This window comes from Taudactylus pleione, unplaced genomic scaffold (assembly GCF_031769625.1).
Source record: "Taudactylus pleione unplaced genomic scaffold, aTauple2 ptg000553l, whole genome shotgun sequence".
NCBI classification, from domain to species: Eukaryota; Metazoa; Chordata; class Amphibia; order Anura; family Myobatrachidae; genus Taudactylus; species Taudactylus pleione.
Window position 1 is genome coordinate 379022 of NW_028284955.1, and position 16763 is coordinate 395784.

General features: G+C 44.8%; 1 long non-coding RNA gene across 1 annotated transcript; it reads right to left on the reverse strand.

Moving 5' to 3' along the window:
- Positions 1-729: 729 nt before the first annotated feature.
- Positions 730-8215, reverse strand: LOC148482060 (uncharacterized). The gene is made up of 3 exons (XR_015871800.1): positions 8148-8215; positions 2262-2439; positions 730-1034 (listed from the first exon to the last, which is right to left on the reverse strand). It is a non-coding gene; the product is annotated as an uncharacterized LOC148482060 (long non-coding RNA).
- Positions 8216-16763: the final 8548 nt, after the last annotated feature.

The window sequence follows — 16763 nt, forward strand, 5'->3', positions numbered from 1 at the left end:
AACAAACAGAGGTAACGGGCCTTACTCCGAGGTGGAGGCAGGAAGGTAGCGGCTGTAGGGTAATGCTGCGGCGGATGTGTGTTTTATAGAGAAGCTCACCGGCTGCAACGCGAATCCATGGCCGCACCATTGGACCTGCAGTGGGTCCATGGCTGCCAGTGTCACGGGCATGACCGCTGCCGTGAGCCCCCACCCCACAGTCATCGCCCAAGAGCCCCACTGCAATTGCATGGATCTTTATGCAATATTGATCTGCGATCCCTACTGGTAACCATCAGGACACACGTGTAGTGCTTCTCGGACGCATGCGCAATTGTGCCCAATGCTTTGCTCTGAATCGGGCCCACGGAATGATTTGTACAGGCAGATGCTGTAAGTATATTGGTGTACGAGCATTGCTCATATGCATTTCATAAATAGTCATAGGTGGCTACACACAACCCAATATTTATTATGACATAATAAAATATAGAGAAACAAACAAAGCACTTGATTAAACCATTATGCTTGTTGGCACTTCCCAATACACAAACATTACCATTATTTGGTTTCACATTTCTGAAAAAAAAAAACTCACATTCAGCCCCGGATAGAAATTCGGTCTTCATTTCCCAAACTTGTGTTCCGTTTTGGACCTCTTATCACAATTATTATGTCTGAATTACATGGGTCCTAAAAATCTGTGGCGTTGGACAACAATAGGTTACTCTGGGACTGCCAAGGTGTAATTGCACAAGGTTGTACAAGGTGCAGCTTCTAAAGAGTCTTTGCGTCAGTGATGGCACAATATTAGGCTCAGAGCCCCTACAAGCGGCTGGGAAAAGGCTTGTAGTATGGGTTTTTGTATACAGTCCATTTCTGTAGCTTATGTCTTTTGCCATCAATGACGTGCGGCTTTACAGATTTTATTATACACCTCTGGAAAAGCGTTTTTGCAGTTCAGTTTCTCTCGCAGCTTCTGATACAAAGAAGAGTCAAACATCTCCCAGAATTCATCACGGCTCATGTAACAGTCTGCATACAGCATTTGGAAGCTGAACAGAGAAAGAAATAATTATCATTTGGAGGCAAATAAACAACTACAGGATGTAAATATGCATTTGGTCTGCTTGTATATGCGCACCAATGGCCTGTGTCAGAAACGGATGGAAATCATACAGTTGCCGCGTCTTTGTACTCAGCAGCTGTGTGATAATAGACTAATGCCACAGGAGGCGTCTTCTGTAAATAGACGTCACCTGTAGGCTTCTCTGATTCGCTGATGCATCCGAGGACGTTACCTGTTGCCACCCCCAAATGCCAGCAGCAAGTCAATCATGCTGCAGCATGTGGGGCACTGCAAGCAACATCACAGCCCCAGATCTGCGCATGCGTAGTGCGGTCTCTGCGCAGATCTAAAAACATCAGAGATGTATGTAAACGGGTTTCCGTACATCTCATGAATCAGACCCCAAGTAAATTAATGTTGCAACATCACTTAAAGCACCAGTTAAAGCAACCACAGGAGGGTTATAATAAACAAATCACACTCTATGCTTCCGGCAGCTGTACAACAGATGCTACAGCAATTAGGGGCCTATTCATCATCGGAGGCCGCATGGCCCCTGATGATTAAGTATTGATCTCGCTGCAAGGGATACTTAAGTATCCAACTCGCAGCGGGGAAAACTTAATTCATCATTTCTTCGGTGCGGGGACAACTGCTCTGAAAGGCAACTGTCCCCTCGGTTAGTATCGCAACTAGAGAAGTAGCTGCATTACTTACCTCCTCCACGTTGGCGCGGCTACGCATGTGCAAAGGTAGCGAGAAGGCGGCAGAGGGATCCGCTTGGATCCCTCTTCGCATCCCCGGAACTCCTTCCCATAGGAACCCATATGAAGGAGCGGGGGATCAGAAAACTAGCGCCATCTGAACATGGCGCTTGTTCTTGCAAGCAAGCTCCAAAAAGTTTTCGGAGTTTGCTGAATATCAGGTGGCCCATTTGGGACCCCTAATGATGAATGGCCCGGTAACTAAAATATGCGGAAACTAGCGTTTCCACATGATTACCGGGCCATTTATCGATGATGAATAGGCCCCAAAATTCTATCCATTTCCTCAATAGGCAGATCAGTGATTAAGGGTAAAATAGTGTAGTATTGCACATTTGTACTGGAATAATATAGTTTTTTGTGATACTGACCAAATAAGTCCAGGCAAATAATACAGGTAAAGTAACTGCCCAATGAGGCTACAACTGGAATTTATATCAGTAACTTACCCATGAGCATCTCTGACAAACATTTCTAACTGGCGCATTGAAGCCTTGGCATCAAAGTGCTTTGTCTTGGGTTCCCCATATGCTCCAATATCTACATAGGCTCAGCCTCATTGCCCTTGGGATGTACCATGCCTGGCTGACTTGGTAATATGAATGGACAAAGCCAAAGTGGGTAAACCTGTAATAAAGAAAAGAACATATGCCTCAAAATGTAATATACAGTTACAGAGCAGAAAGATAAATGTGCTGCAACCTGGGACTCAGGAGTCCTGACAAAAGCCCAAGAACCACGGTTTATTACCCTAGATTTACATGATTTAAAACCCAACAAAGGGGCTGATACAGGGTTAGGAACAAAGCAAAAAAAGGAATTTGAGCCTTGGAAAACCACATTGCACTGCAGACAGGGCAGATTTAGGGCCTGATTCAGAGCCGGTCGCTATTTGCGGTCGTTCGTTCAACAAAAAGGGGTGGCTATTCAAATGAACCGTTCGCTCTTTGCGGTCTGTTCACGCCTCTATGTCTGAACGAGCGAACAAAACTTGCGGTTGTAATTTTGAAAGAGACGCCCCCTGGCCGCTCGCATCATACGTCATGTCTGCTATTTATTAGATTAATCGAGTACATCGACCAGCGTATGAACTGCTTGCTATTCTTGTGGCTGGTGTTTGCTACCACAAATTTGCGAGCAGTTCTGGCTATAAAATAACCCAGTGACGTGGTCAATGACGCTCCAGTATTAATTATGCACACCCTTAAAACACCCGTTTTGACCTTTAAGCACGCCTGCGTTCGGATCTCCACTCCCCGTTTTCAAGCACCTTCCCCTGTTACCACCCACAAACGCCTCCTCCTGTCACTCATTAGCAGGCATTCGCTATTTAGCGAACAAACGATTTTCAGCCGCACTGACTGGTTCGCGCATGCGTATAACGATCCGTACGCATGCGCAGTTGGGCAAACATCGCTCGGAGCGAACGACCGGCCGCTTACGAGCGGCTCTGAATCAGGCCCTTAATCTGCAGAGAGATTTAGGGGTAAAATGTACTAAAGGTCGATTTTAATTCTAAATCAATCAAGATTGATTTTAGGGGCTAAATCACACATCTACTAACACTGAAAAATGTATATAAAAAATTGTCTGTTAGTAAATATGTGATTTAGTCTCTGAAACACAACATCGATATTGATCGATTTTTTTAATAGATTAAAAACGACCATAAGTAACTTTGGGGGTCATTCAGACCCGTTCGCGAGCAAAGGACGCTCGCAAACGAGTCGATGTTGCCCCACTGCGCATGCGCACGATGGAGGGAGCTCCGTCGTGCGCATGCGCGAGACCCGGAGAGCGACGGGCTCTCCATCGCTCCGGGTCTCGCACCAAAGGGGGCGTGCTGTCGATGTTGATTGACAGCACGCCCCCTTTGGTGGGCGTGCCGGGGGCGTGGCTGCCAGACGGAGGCGTTCCCATGGGAACGCCTACCGTCTGAAGCCGGCCCCACTGACATCACTAGTGATGTCAGTGGAAGCGATTTTGGCTCTGATAGAGCCAAAATCACTCCAGGGCTTGCGGCAGCGAGACCCTACTGCAGGGTCTCTGTCGCAAGCCCGATGGTCGCGATGGTCTTGACCATCGCGACCATCATCATGGACGCTCGCATAAGCTGTGGGTGGTAACCCACAGCTATGCGAGCGTCCATGAGGATGCTCCTAAAACAGGTAGGAGGGCCCTGATTCAGAGCGTTCAGCTCTGAACCAGGCCCTTTATCCCCTAGTTGGGAAGAGCACGTGCTAGCTCAAATTTAAATTCCAGTGTAAAAACAAAATTGCTCCTGGACATAGCTGCATCAAGCTCAACTCATAGGGCCTGATTGATCACGAATCGCAAATGCAACCACGTGCGCAGATTGGTCGATGGGGCGTACTGCACTTGCGTATGAAACGCCGTGTGCGTGATAGCATTGTGATCGCACAGTGATCACCCACGCAGAAAGAAAGCCATCGCAGAGTGAGTGATGGAGGTCAGTGTTTGGGGGTGGTGACGTGGGAGTGGTCGGAGAAACGCAGGCGTGCCAGTCCTTTTGAACGCCGTTGCATGGGCGTGCATAAATTAGCCACTGCGAAAGCATACGCAACTTGAGTACTCACTGCGTGCAATGCGGATAGCAATTTCCGAGTAAGGTCAGACCTGCTGTAATTGTGCGTGAGGGGCCGATGTTACTCGATGTTCCCAATGTAGACACAGGACTGCAAGGTATTACAGATGTGAGATAGTGGTAGTGGGCATCTCTATGCTGGCTGTACGACGGCTTTGCGATTGCATTCATTAGCATATTTTCACAGCAGACATGTGTGTGTAATCGCAATAGCGATCCGTAGGGAATCAGGCCCTTAGTCTAGAATTCTTGACACTAAAGCCAGGTACACATTACCCGACCCGCCAATGCGACACCTGATGGTACGATTGGAACGATATACCGGGCAGTTCGTACACACTGCACTATCCGGTGTCCCACCGACCGATACATTGTTCACCCTCTTGGCTTCGGCAGATGGCTCGCTCCATCTGCCATACATGCACGGTCAACGGAATGACCCCCATGTCGCTGTGCAGGGGTGCGCATAGTGCATACACGCTACACGATCCAGATGATATGTCCGTCCAATTCGCCATATCCTCCGAGAAATCGTCTAGTGTGTACCCAGCATTAGGGGTATATTTGCTAAAAGTTGATTTTAATTGATTTCGAAAATCACTCAAAATAGATTACCATCGATGTTGTGTGTGGGGCTAAATCACACATTTACTAATACTTAAAAACACAATAAAAATGTTGATGGATTTTGAATGATTTTCAATCGATTAAATATGATCTTCAGTAAATATACCACTAACACTGACTACAACTGAAATGAAATACAAACAGGATATACTGTATGTAGAAATATTGCACCAAAGATCCATCAACATGATAAGCTCTCACTAATATCTAAGTATATCACATTTAAAAGAGTTAGCAACAAATCAGGCTACAAATAAACACAGCAGCATTTGAGTCTTGCACACATGACGTGTTCAATAGTAGGAGTTATAGAAGCAGTTTCGGACTGGTCGGGGACCTTGCACTTTACAGATGCATGTGCCTACTATCTATAACCAGTCTCCCAGTGCTTCTTCCTCCCAATTGTCCTGCCACATCAGCCTGCATATGGACCGGACCAATGGTAACTACCCAATGAGGATGGTCTCCTGTTTGTTTCTTACCTACTCAGGGAAGGGTTTTGTCCTTTTACTCTGACAACTAGAAAGCCTAAATCATTTTAGTGATCTACAGGATTGTCTTGAGCCTTAATCCTTGCTTGATGCAGATAATGGCTGTGACAAATGTCAGAGTAAACTACCTGCAGATTAATCAGGACTTTGTCCTGCCTGTATCCTCCTGCAGTCCTGGATAGCAACCCAGGGCAACCTGCCTTCCTACTATAGATAAGGGAATGATTTAGCAGAGAGTCTTCTCCAACAGCTAACAGGCTACAGAGTGTGGCTCTATTGGGGCCTAGTAGACAGGGCAAGCAGAACTCCCAGCGAAAATTGGACGTGTGTTTAAAAGGTGGAGGTAATTCCATCTCTGGGTGGTGGGGTGCAAGTTCCACCACTGTCCACATTAGGGGTGTCGCACACAATTTTTTTTTCTTTCTGGAAAGGGTTCAGACTCTGGGATCCGATATATTTCAGGTTTTCAGTGCATGAGGGTTGTCAAAACCCAGGTTTCAGCTGACCTCCAATGTCCATTCCTTACTAGCCTCACTTTCTCACAAAATATTAAGTATTCCTTCCTGTGGTAGCAGGAGGGGCACCATCTGTCTACAGGTGAGCCATTACCAACAGTGGCGTAACGAGGCCAGGGTGAGCGGGGCACGTGCCCTGGGTGCCATGACAGGCCCGGAAGAGAGGAGCGCCGCCGGCCAGGGCAATGTAGAGTGTGTAGATGTGCTACACACTGGGATCGAGTGTGTGATTCCAGCACCAGCAGTCCAGTGAGAGGTGTCCCCAGTGGGACACATCAGTGGCCGGCGCTGGGACAGTGGACCTGATTCAGCGGGCGATCACAGCTGTGAACGCTAATTGGCAAGCATTTGGCTAATGCTTGCCAAAGCACCGCCGACATAAAGACTCCCACTGCTGCTATCTCACATCCGTCCACTGTCGGTCTTCTGTATAAACATCGGTACCATTGATGCACATCGACCACTCACGCAGCATTTACAGCTGGTCTGACCTGATGCAGACACTGCAAGTGTCTTAGCACACAGTGGGCTCTCAAGCTGCATATGCAATCGCCGTGGCTGATTTAGCAGAAGAATGCAGCAGAGGACTGGAGAGTGGGAAAGTAAAAGAGCTAACGAAGCTCTCCACTGCAGCCTCTCCCGCCAGACAGGTAAGCCTTCTATGAGGCCTTCCCATCATTAACCCCTCCCTAGACCACCAGGTTGTCGGGCACTAGACCCATGGTTGTAATCAGGCCTTAGGTCTGTGGCACTGATTAGTGGGCATCAGGCCCATGCTCCTGTAAGTGACCTTGGGCAATAGGACCAGGCCACAATTTTTTTTGGAGGGGGCGCCATTTTTCGATTTGCACTGGGCGCCTAAACTCCTCGAACACCCCTGATTACCAATTCCTAACTGGTAGGGAATAATCATGGAAGACTGTTTCAAGGATTGTGGGACATAACGTTTTGGGGCAAGAAAAGCATCCAAATCAGATCCAGTAGTCTGAACATTTAAAAAAATTTTTTTTGCAAAACAATAAAAAAAAAGGACACAGAGGAAATCATTTATCAATAACAAAAATTTATTTTTTTTGAAGCTTGCCATATTCTCTGTACATTGCAGTAATAATTGTTTAGAACTCACATTAATCTCCTTGTGGAAAGCAGTGATGGATTTTTGTAGGCATTTCATGGGAACAAGCATATCCTGAACCACGTGGTGCTGCTCATACAGCCTTCGGATGGTCTCGCCCTGGGTGAGCTTTAATAAGGAGATTTTTGGAGGAACCATCCAACCAAACAGGTACCGGAACACTGGGTGATTACCAAAAGGAATTATGGCCCTGATTCAGAGCCGGACGCTCTGACCAGAGCGCTCGCTCTGAATCAGGGCCCACCTCCATAATTATGGAGCGTCCTCCTGGACGCTCGCATAGCTGTGGGTCACCACCCACAGCCTATACAAGCGTGCAGGATGATGGTTGCGATGGTCTTGACCATCGTGACCATCGCCAGTGCGACCAGAAGCCTGTGGTTGAGTTTCTCAACCGCAAGGCCAGGAGTGATTTTGGCTCTATCAGAGCCAAAATCACTCCCACTGACATCACTAGTGATGTCAGTGGGGCCGGCTTCTGACGGTAGGCGTCCCCTTGGGAACGCCTCCGTCTGGCAGGCATGCCCCTGGCACGCCCAACAAAGGGGGCGTGCTGTCAATCAACATCGACAGCACGCCCCCTTTGATCAGACACTACGAGCGAAGGAAAGTCCTTCGCTCGTCGCGTCTCGCGCATGCGCACAATGGAGCTCCCTCCGTCGTGCGCATGCGCAGTGCACACCATCGACCCACTTGCGAGCGGACAGCCACTCGCGAGTGGGTCTGAATCAGGCCCTATGTCCTAAAACAAAGGGAGAACAAAAAGAAAAGTTTATTACAAATTTTTTGACACACGGTTAATAAATAATTTATTAATAAACGATAAAGCTCTTAATACTTCTGTAACGTTTTGGAACAGGCGATGTTTATCGACATGATATTACAAATCTAGTCCTACTAGCAGCACTGGTACAATCCTATCTTTCTAGAGCACTTGTGCACTGGCGGAGCTGGACACCTACCTGCAACTCCCAGAAGATACTCCGTGTGTGTCTGTGATAGTAATGCCGTAGGGGGATGTACTCTGTTCCACTTTGGTTACTCTTCAAATAAGACTTAACATGTTGGAAAAACCAAGGTTTCCAATAATTTCCAATATTATTGATCTTTAAAATGAAATAAAAAAAAGTTAAGGATTAGGTTTGGGTCAAAAAATAAGACAATTTATAAAAGAATATTAGATATGGGAAATCCCTAAGCAAAACATTACAATATGCTGGTATTACACCTCTCCAATGTTGAAGTAGACAGGACCCGATTCAGAATTAAATGTGAGTCAGTTTCACAGACAGATCTTACAATTTTTAGCAACAGGAGCTGAAATGTATCTATAGGTGATTCTGGGCCATGCAAATCTCAGTCACGTTTTACTAGAGGTTGAATGGGTGTAACTGGGTAGCAATTGGGCATTCGCATGTAGACGAGGTTTACAGAGGGGTGTGTCGTTGGCGTATATGCAGAATTGTGATCTAAGCAGTGTTGAGCATTTGCAGAGGTCCATCTGATAGCAGACGGATCTTTTACACCATTTATAGGACTGACGCTGATAGTGATGACGGCTACGTTCACGGTAGGATGGATAGGTGCAGTCGTATAGATGCGCCCAACTCTGAATATGGGACAAGATCTGGATTTATCTCCGGGCACACAATGCAGCTGCACTTGCAACCAACTAACATTAACTCTAAAACAAGTCCACAGTGAGTACATTTAACAAGTACATAATGGTAACCCATTCATAGTCATTGGATCTCACAAATAGTCATTGTAAAGCAATTCTAAAAGCGGCTTTAAATTGTCAGAATACCCTTTAATAATTGTAATGCTCTCTCTGCATTGACATGTAGGATTTACTAAGAAAGCAGAGGCAGAAACTTGGGGGTAGATTTACTAAAACTTCTAAAAAGTGCAGGTGTTGCCTGTAGCAACCAATTAAGAGTGTAGCTATCATTTAACTAGTACATTGTTGGTTTTTCTGCGCCTATGCTATTATTAACCTCAATAACCTTAATTTCCACTCATTTCCAGTCTATTCTGAACACCTCATATCTCACAATAGTGTTTTTATGTCCAAAAGGTTGCACCGAGGTAGCTGGATGACTATGCTAAGCGACACGAGTGGGCGGCACAAACACATAGTTCATCTAGGAGTGACACTGCAGTGGCAGACAGGATGGCAGTTTGAAAAACTAGGCCCCAAACAGTACATAATGCAAAGAAAAAAAAGAGGTGCAAGATGGAATTGCCCTTGGGCCCTCCCACCCACCCTTATGTTGTATAAACAGGACATGCATACTTTAACAAACCAATCATTTCAGCGCCAGGGTCTGCCACAAGACTGTGGCTGAAATGATTGGTTCGTTTGGGCCCCCACAAAACAAGCTGGCAATTAATCTGTCCCTGCACAAACTGGCTCTACGGAGGCAAGATGTCGTCCTCATCCTCCTCATCCACCGATTCCTCACCCTCTTCAGTGTTGTGTACATCCTCATCCTCACAGAGTATTAATTCGTCCCCGCTGGAATCCACAACCACAGGTCCCTCTGTACGTTCTGGAGGCTGGTCTCCCTGGAAGAGTTGATAATTCATTTTATGAACATCTTCTTCTCCACATTTTGTGGAAGCAACCTCCTACGCCTTTCGCTGACAAGGTTCCCGGCTGCACTAAACACTCTTTCGGAGTACACACTGGAGGGGGGGCAACTCAGGTAAAATAGAGCCAGTTTGTACAGGGACCTCCAAATTGCCTCTTTTTCCTGCCAGTACAGGTACAGGACTGACATGCCTACTTGGATGCTGTCACCGATGTAATCCTTTAACAGACAGACACAATTCACAAAGACAGAAAAAAAAGAAGAATTTTTTATTTTTTGTGGAGCGCACTTTGAGGGTTACACCACCCTTTAAGAAATGAGCCAGCCAGCCCTTTACTTATGGGACACAGGCGCACGCTTGGCGCTGCTCCTTTGTTGATGCACGTGCAACCACAGTGCACACAATTCACAAACACAGAAAAAAATGTTTTATTTTGTTTGGAGTGTACTTTGGGGGTTACAGCACCCTTTAACGGTCAAGCCAGCCGGCCCTTTACTTATGACACAGGCGCACGCTTGGCACTACTTTGTTGATGCACATGCGGCTACTGCGCACACAATTCACAAACACAGAAAATATTTTTTTATTTTGCTTGGAGTGTACTTTGGGGGTTACAGCACCCTTTAACGGTCAAGCCAGCCGGCCCTTTACTTATGACACAGGCGCACGCTTGGCACTACTTTGTTGATGCACGTGCAGCTACTGCGCACAAAATTCACAAACACAGAAAATATTTTTTTATTTTGTTTGGAGTGTACTTTGGGGGTTACAGAACCCTTTAACGGTCAAGCCAGCCGGCCCTTTACTTATGACACAGGCGCACGCTTGGCACTACTTTGTTGATGCACGTGCGGCTACTGCGCACACAATTCACAAACACAGAAAATATTTTTTTATTTTGCTTGGAGTGTACTTTGGGGGTTACAGCACCCTTTAACGGTCAAGCCAGCCGGCCCTTTACTTATGACACAGGCGCACGCTTGGCACTACTTTGTTGATGCACGTGCAGCTACTGCGCACACAATTCACAAACACAGAAAATATTTTTTTATTTTGTTTGGAGTGTACTTTGGGGGTTACAGAACCCTTTAACGGTCAAGCCAGCCGGCCCTTTACTTATGACACAGGCGCACGCTTGGCACTACTTTGTTGATGCACGTGCGGCTACTGCGCACACAATTCACAAACACAGAAAATATTTTTTTATTTTGTTTGGAGTGTACTTTGGGGGTTACAGCACCCTTTAACGGTCAAGCCAGCCGGCCCTTTACTTATGACACAGGCGCACGCTTGGCACTACTTTGTTGATGCACGTGCAGCTACTGCGCACACAATTCACAAACACAGAAAATTTTTATTTTTTTTGCACTTGGGGGGAGCACCCCTGATGGACAGAGCACCCCCTGGACAACACTACAGCACCCCTTTAGGACTGGGACTCTGCACAGGACTTTGGAGTGGACACAGCCCCTATGGACAACTGACTGCACAACACAGTCCAGCCAGCCCCTATGGACTTTGGAGGAGTGGACACAGCCCCTATGGACAACAGCAGCACAGCACAACACAGCCAGCCCCTATGGACTTTGGAGGAGTGGACACAGCCCCTATGGACAACAGCAGCACAGCACAACACAGCCAGCCCCTATGGACTTTGGAGGAGTGGACACAGCCCCTATGGACAACAGCAGCACAGCGCAGCACAGCACAACACTACACTGCACTATACTACACTACACTACACAGCCCAGCCAGCCCTAACTCCCACCCTCCCTCTTGACTATCCACAGCCGAGTGAGAAAATGGCGCCGACGCGGGTACCTTATATAGGATCCAAAACCCGCAAGACCCGGAAGGCGGGACGATGACGTATTGCCTCGATTTCAGATCTGAGTCAGGCGGGAAAAGTCGAGTCTGACTCGGATCGGGAGGGGTTCGGATTTCAGAAATCCGAACCCGCTCACCCCTAATATATATATATATATATATATATATATATATATACACACAGCCACATATAAACGGAGATAACCATATATATATATATATATATACACACACATAGCCACATATATACACAGATAACCATATATATATATATATATATATATACACACATAGCCACATATATACACAGATAACCATATATATATATATATATATATATATACACACAGCCACATTTATACCAACACTGAAATATAAGGAACATATGTGCTATTATTACCTTGTTATGGTACCACGTTATCCCTGAGCCGGGTGCTCTCCTGTGATGTACTTAACAACTACCTCCACAGCCTGCACTCTGCCTGTCTCCACCTCAGCACTCTCCCCAATCAGTTCCCTCTTACAGTCTCACTAATAGCTCGATCCCCACAGCTCCTGGACCTCACCTAACAGAGAGGAAGGAAAGGGGGGGTGGGGGTGTATTCAGCATGCGGGACTCGGGAGCCGGGCATGCTATCCTGATGGGAGATGGTCCTCGGGAAAATGGCTGCCACTCCTTAACTCTTGCACACACACCTGTTACTATACATATTCACACTCTAGTGCCCAGACCTCCCCCTAGTGCTTGCTTCAGCGTGACATGACCAGCTGCTGGATTCTATGGGGACGCGGAGCGCTGTCCAGCGGCAGCGGAGTCTGTGCTGCTAGGAGGTGACTTCTAGGGTGGGGCGATCGCCACAATCGCCCCCCCCCCCCTGGATCCGCCAGTGAGCCATGCTGCAGCACAGATGGTTAAATCAAATTAACTGGGATACTAATTAAGTCACCTGTGCTCAAGTATGGCTATCATTAAAACCAGGACTGTTAGTGTGCCTTGAGGACCGTGGTTGGGAACCCCTGGCTTAGTGAATAGACCCCCTTGTGCCAAACCACCACTGCTTCCACCGCCTATATTCCCAGCCCAGGGCTAAAACTGATCTCGACGGGACTTGGACATTGCGGTAGTAGACGGGGCTGACAAAGTGTTCTGCTGCTGCCTGCATATAAATCACGCCATCTATTCAGCACCTAAATTAGACCCAAACAAAGCAGACGAAGATGGGTACCAGGCCAATCTCAGGCAGAACTGGCTAATACGCTAGATTGTTTTTTTTTGTTTTTTTTTAAATATCTTTTTATTGAACAGCAATAAAACAATTATACATTGCACAATCCAAGAATTAGAGAAAATAAAATTGTCTGATAAACGACTAGTCTGTTTCTTGGAACAAACAATATACAAACTACTGTTAATCTTTTCAAACTTTTTTGGAAAATAGTACAAATATAGATTGAAATTATGTCAAAGTACAAAGAAACAAAGTACTTGAATATAATATAATGTAGAAAATTACAAAATTACAAATACTGTATAAAAAAATCAATATAGTACACCGTATAGAAATGCAAGTAAATATACAATCAATGTCACTCAAACTATGCAACTTATAGAGCCAGTGTAAGCAGCAATTGAATTTTGAGTTAACCAATTATCACATCAACTTCGGTATATCAGTCAATCGTTGCGTCAATATAATCTACATCAATGCAGAATTATATTAGAAAAAAGGGGGGGAGAGTTAGAATAAAATGATAAAAGAAACAGAAGAAGAAAGAAAGGTGAAATAGAAATAGAGGGGGAATCACTGACAGAAGGTGAGAGATACCTTGTCTGGGGGGATTCACAGAGAGCTACATATAAATAGCACAAATAGGGGCATTTTAAGTGATATTTCTTAGCATAAACCATTCCGTGTGATCAAAGACTTTCCATATGTTATTCTGAATCTGGACCGGTAAACATTGTATGTATGGTTCCCATTTTTTGGAAAAAATCCGTACCCCTCTTTCGATGTTAAAGATAGCCATACGTCTCTCCGCATAAATAACCTCCAGCAGCGCAATTTTCCATTCCATTAGTGTAGGTGCTGATTTTGAGATCCAGTAATTAAGGATAAGTTGTTTAGCTACTGTAACCATGACTCTCAGAGCAGGTTTCCATGGGCCCAAGGAGGACTCAGACTCCCATATTGAAAATTCTGCGAAAATAAGAGCTGCCGCATTTTTGGACAATTTAAGATGTATCGTATTATTTAGATAACACAAAATTTTATTCCAAAATCTATGGATCTTTCTGCAGTACCAGAGGTTATGCGAGAGAGAGGCATTAGAGCAGTCACATTTCACACAATTTCCCTCCTCCAGTGGCACAAAATGTCTCCGTTGGGCCGGGGACATATATGTACGATTTAAAATTCTAAGATGAATTTCTTGAAGTCTCGCTGACTTAAGGCAGGGTAAAACACAATCCAGATTCGCAACAAATGGCTCCAAGTCACATAATTCGGGTATCTCTGTGTGCCAAGCTTCCGCAACTGGTGCCCAAGCATGTATAGGAATTTCAATCAGGTATTTATATAAATGAGCTATTCTGAATTTGGTTGAGCAACATAAGAGTAGAATGCGACCCATTGTATCTGTGTTAATTGAGATCCATAAAGGATTATCTAAGGATTGAATGAAATGACGTACTTGTAGAAACATAAAAAATTGTGTACGAGGGATGTCATATTTATCCTGTAATTGTACAAAGGAGAGCAAATTGCCACCCGGATCAAATACATCTTTGATGGACATGATTCCCTTTTGATTCCACATTTTAAAAAGAGGAATGTCAAGTGAAGGGGGAAAACAGGGATTACCCCATAAGGGGATGTACGGGGATGAAAAAGGATTTTTCCCCAAATGTGTATTAACCTTCAACCACGTAGTGTAAGTGTCCCAGAATAAAATATTAGAACGAAATATCTTAGGAATGTGTATTTTAGGGGTGTGTAACAAGGCTGCTGGGGCATATGGGTGAAATAATGCTTCCTCCAAGTCAGGATTAGTATAGTGATTGGTATGTAATAACCAATCAGTTATATATCGGAATATGGCAGCTTTTGCAAATGCAGAGATGCTTGGGATGCTCAGCCCTCCATTTTTTTTCAATAGGTAAGCTCGGGAACGCGGCATTCTGGGTTTCTTGTACTGCCAAATGAATTTAAAAAAGATCTGCGTAAACTTCAGTACATCCACTCTTGTTAAAGTAATGGGTAAAGTTTGTAAAAGATAGGCTAGTTTCGGGAACACCACACTCTTTATTACAGTTACTCGTCCGAGTAGAGAGAGTTTAAGATCTTTCCAATTTTGGAGTTGGGAGTTTAATCTATTTAGCAATGGAGAGAAATTAAAAGCATATAGAGAGGATAATTGAGCTGGTATAAATATACCTAAGTATTTTAATTTATGTGTTGCAATTGTGAAAAGAGAGGCTATGTGGGGATGTGTAGCTAAAAAAGTAGCTGCATCAATAGGGAGCAACTCAGATTTACTCACATTGATGCGATAACCTGCAAATGATCCAAATGTGGTAATTAGATCCAGAAGTGTAGGGATGGATCGTAGGGGATCAGATATAAAAAGCATCATATCGTCTGCAAATAAAGACAATTTACATGTTTGGTTTCTGATAGTAATACCCTTTACCTCCGTTTCCTGTCTTATTGCTATTGCCAATGGCTCTAGCGCAATTGCAAACAAAAGTGGAGAAAGCGGGCAACCCTGTCTCGTCCCTCTCTGTGTACAGAATACAGGTGATAAATATCTATTAGTGAGAATCTGAGTAAGGGGAGAAGTATATAAGGATCGTATAATCTCAACAAAAAGGGCGGGCATACCAAACCGACGCAGAGATTCAAACAGGTGATCCCAGGTTACCAGATCAAACGCTTTTTCTGCGTCTAAAGACAACAAGAACCTGGGATCACCCGTCTCGCCCATATGCAGAGACTGCAGCACCGTAAGGACTTTCCTAATGTTTGTGACAGAATTTCTGCCACAAATAAACCCGGTTTGGTCCGGGTGTATGATAGACGGGAGAATCAACTTCAACCGCTCTGCTAAAATTTTTGTCAATAATTTATAGTCTACGTTAAGTAGAGAAATGGGTCTATATGATGAAGGCAAAAGGGGGTCTCTGCCTGACTTCGGCAGAACTTTTATAATGGCCGAATTAAAATAGTGAGGGATTATTTTACTATCCATTATGGAGTTAAATACATTAGTTAAAGTCTCTGTGATTTGGGGACGTAATATTTTGAAAAACTCCCCACTCAGACCATCTGGGCCTGGGGCCTTGAACGTCTTGAGAGATTTAACAGCCTGATCTACCTCTTCATGTGTAATTTTGCCAATCAATATATCAGCCTGTGCAGATAAAATCTGTGGCAGGGTGTGTGATTCCCAAAAAGCCTCCTTTTTAGTGATATCTATTGGGTCTTGGGAATAGAGGTTTTGGTAGTAACGGAAAAAGATATTCGCGATATCTTTGCCATTGAATTGTATGGCAGAGCTTTCATCTTTGAGAGCTGCAATATTATTATGTGGCTTGGTACCTCTCAGCATGTTTGATAGGAGTCGGCTAGGTTTGTTTCCGTATCGAAAGAAATGTAATTTACCTGAGTATACATATTTATCATCCATTTGAGTGAGGATTTGATCAAAGTGTAACCTGCACTCACCATATGCGGCTCTAGTCACCGGTGAGGATGAAGCTCTTAGAGCTTGAAATGCGGATGTTAAGGCCGTCTGTGCAGATCTATAAGTGGCGTCCTGTTCAGCCTTATATTTTGTCATAAAGGAGATAATTTCCCCCCTAATCACCGCCTTAGCAGTTTGCCAATATAAACCTGGGTTATCTTTATGTATTTGGTTGTTCATTTCGTAATTGGCCCAAGCAGACTCTAGCATTGACTTAAATTTAAGGGATGAGGCTAATTTTGCCGGAAATCGCCATTGGGAGTATGAACCCAAAAGGAATTTCCCCTGTACATCCACCCACACCGGCGCATGATCCGAAATAGCTATAGTTTCAATCGATGTATCGATAATCATTGGGGATATTGAGTTAGATAAGTAAAAATAATCAAGCCTAGAAAAGGCGTTATGAGTGG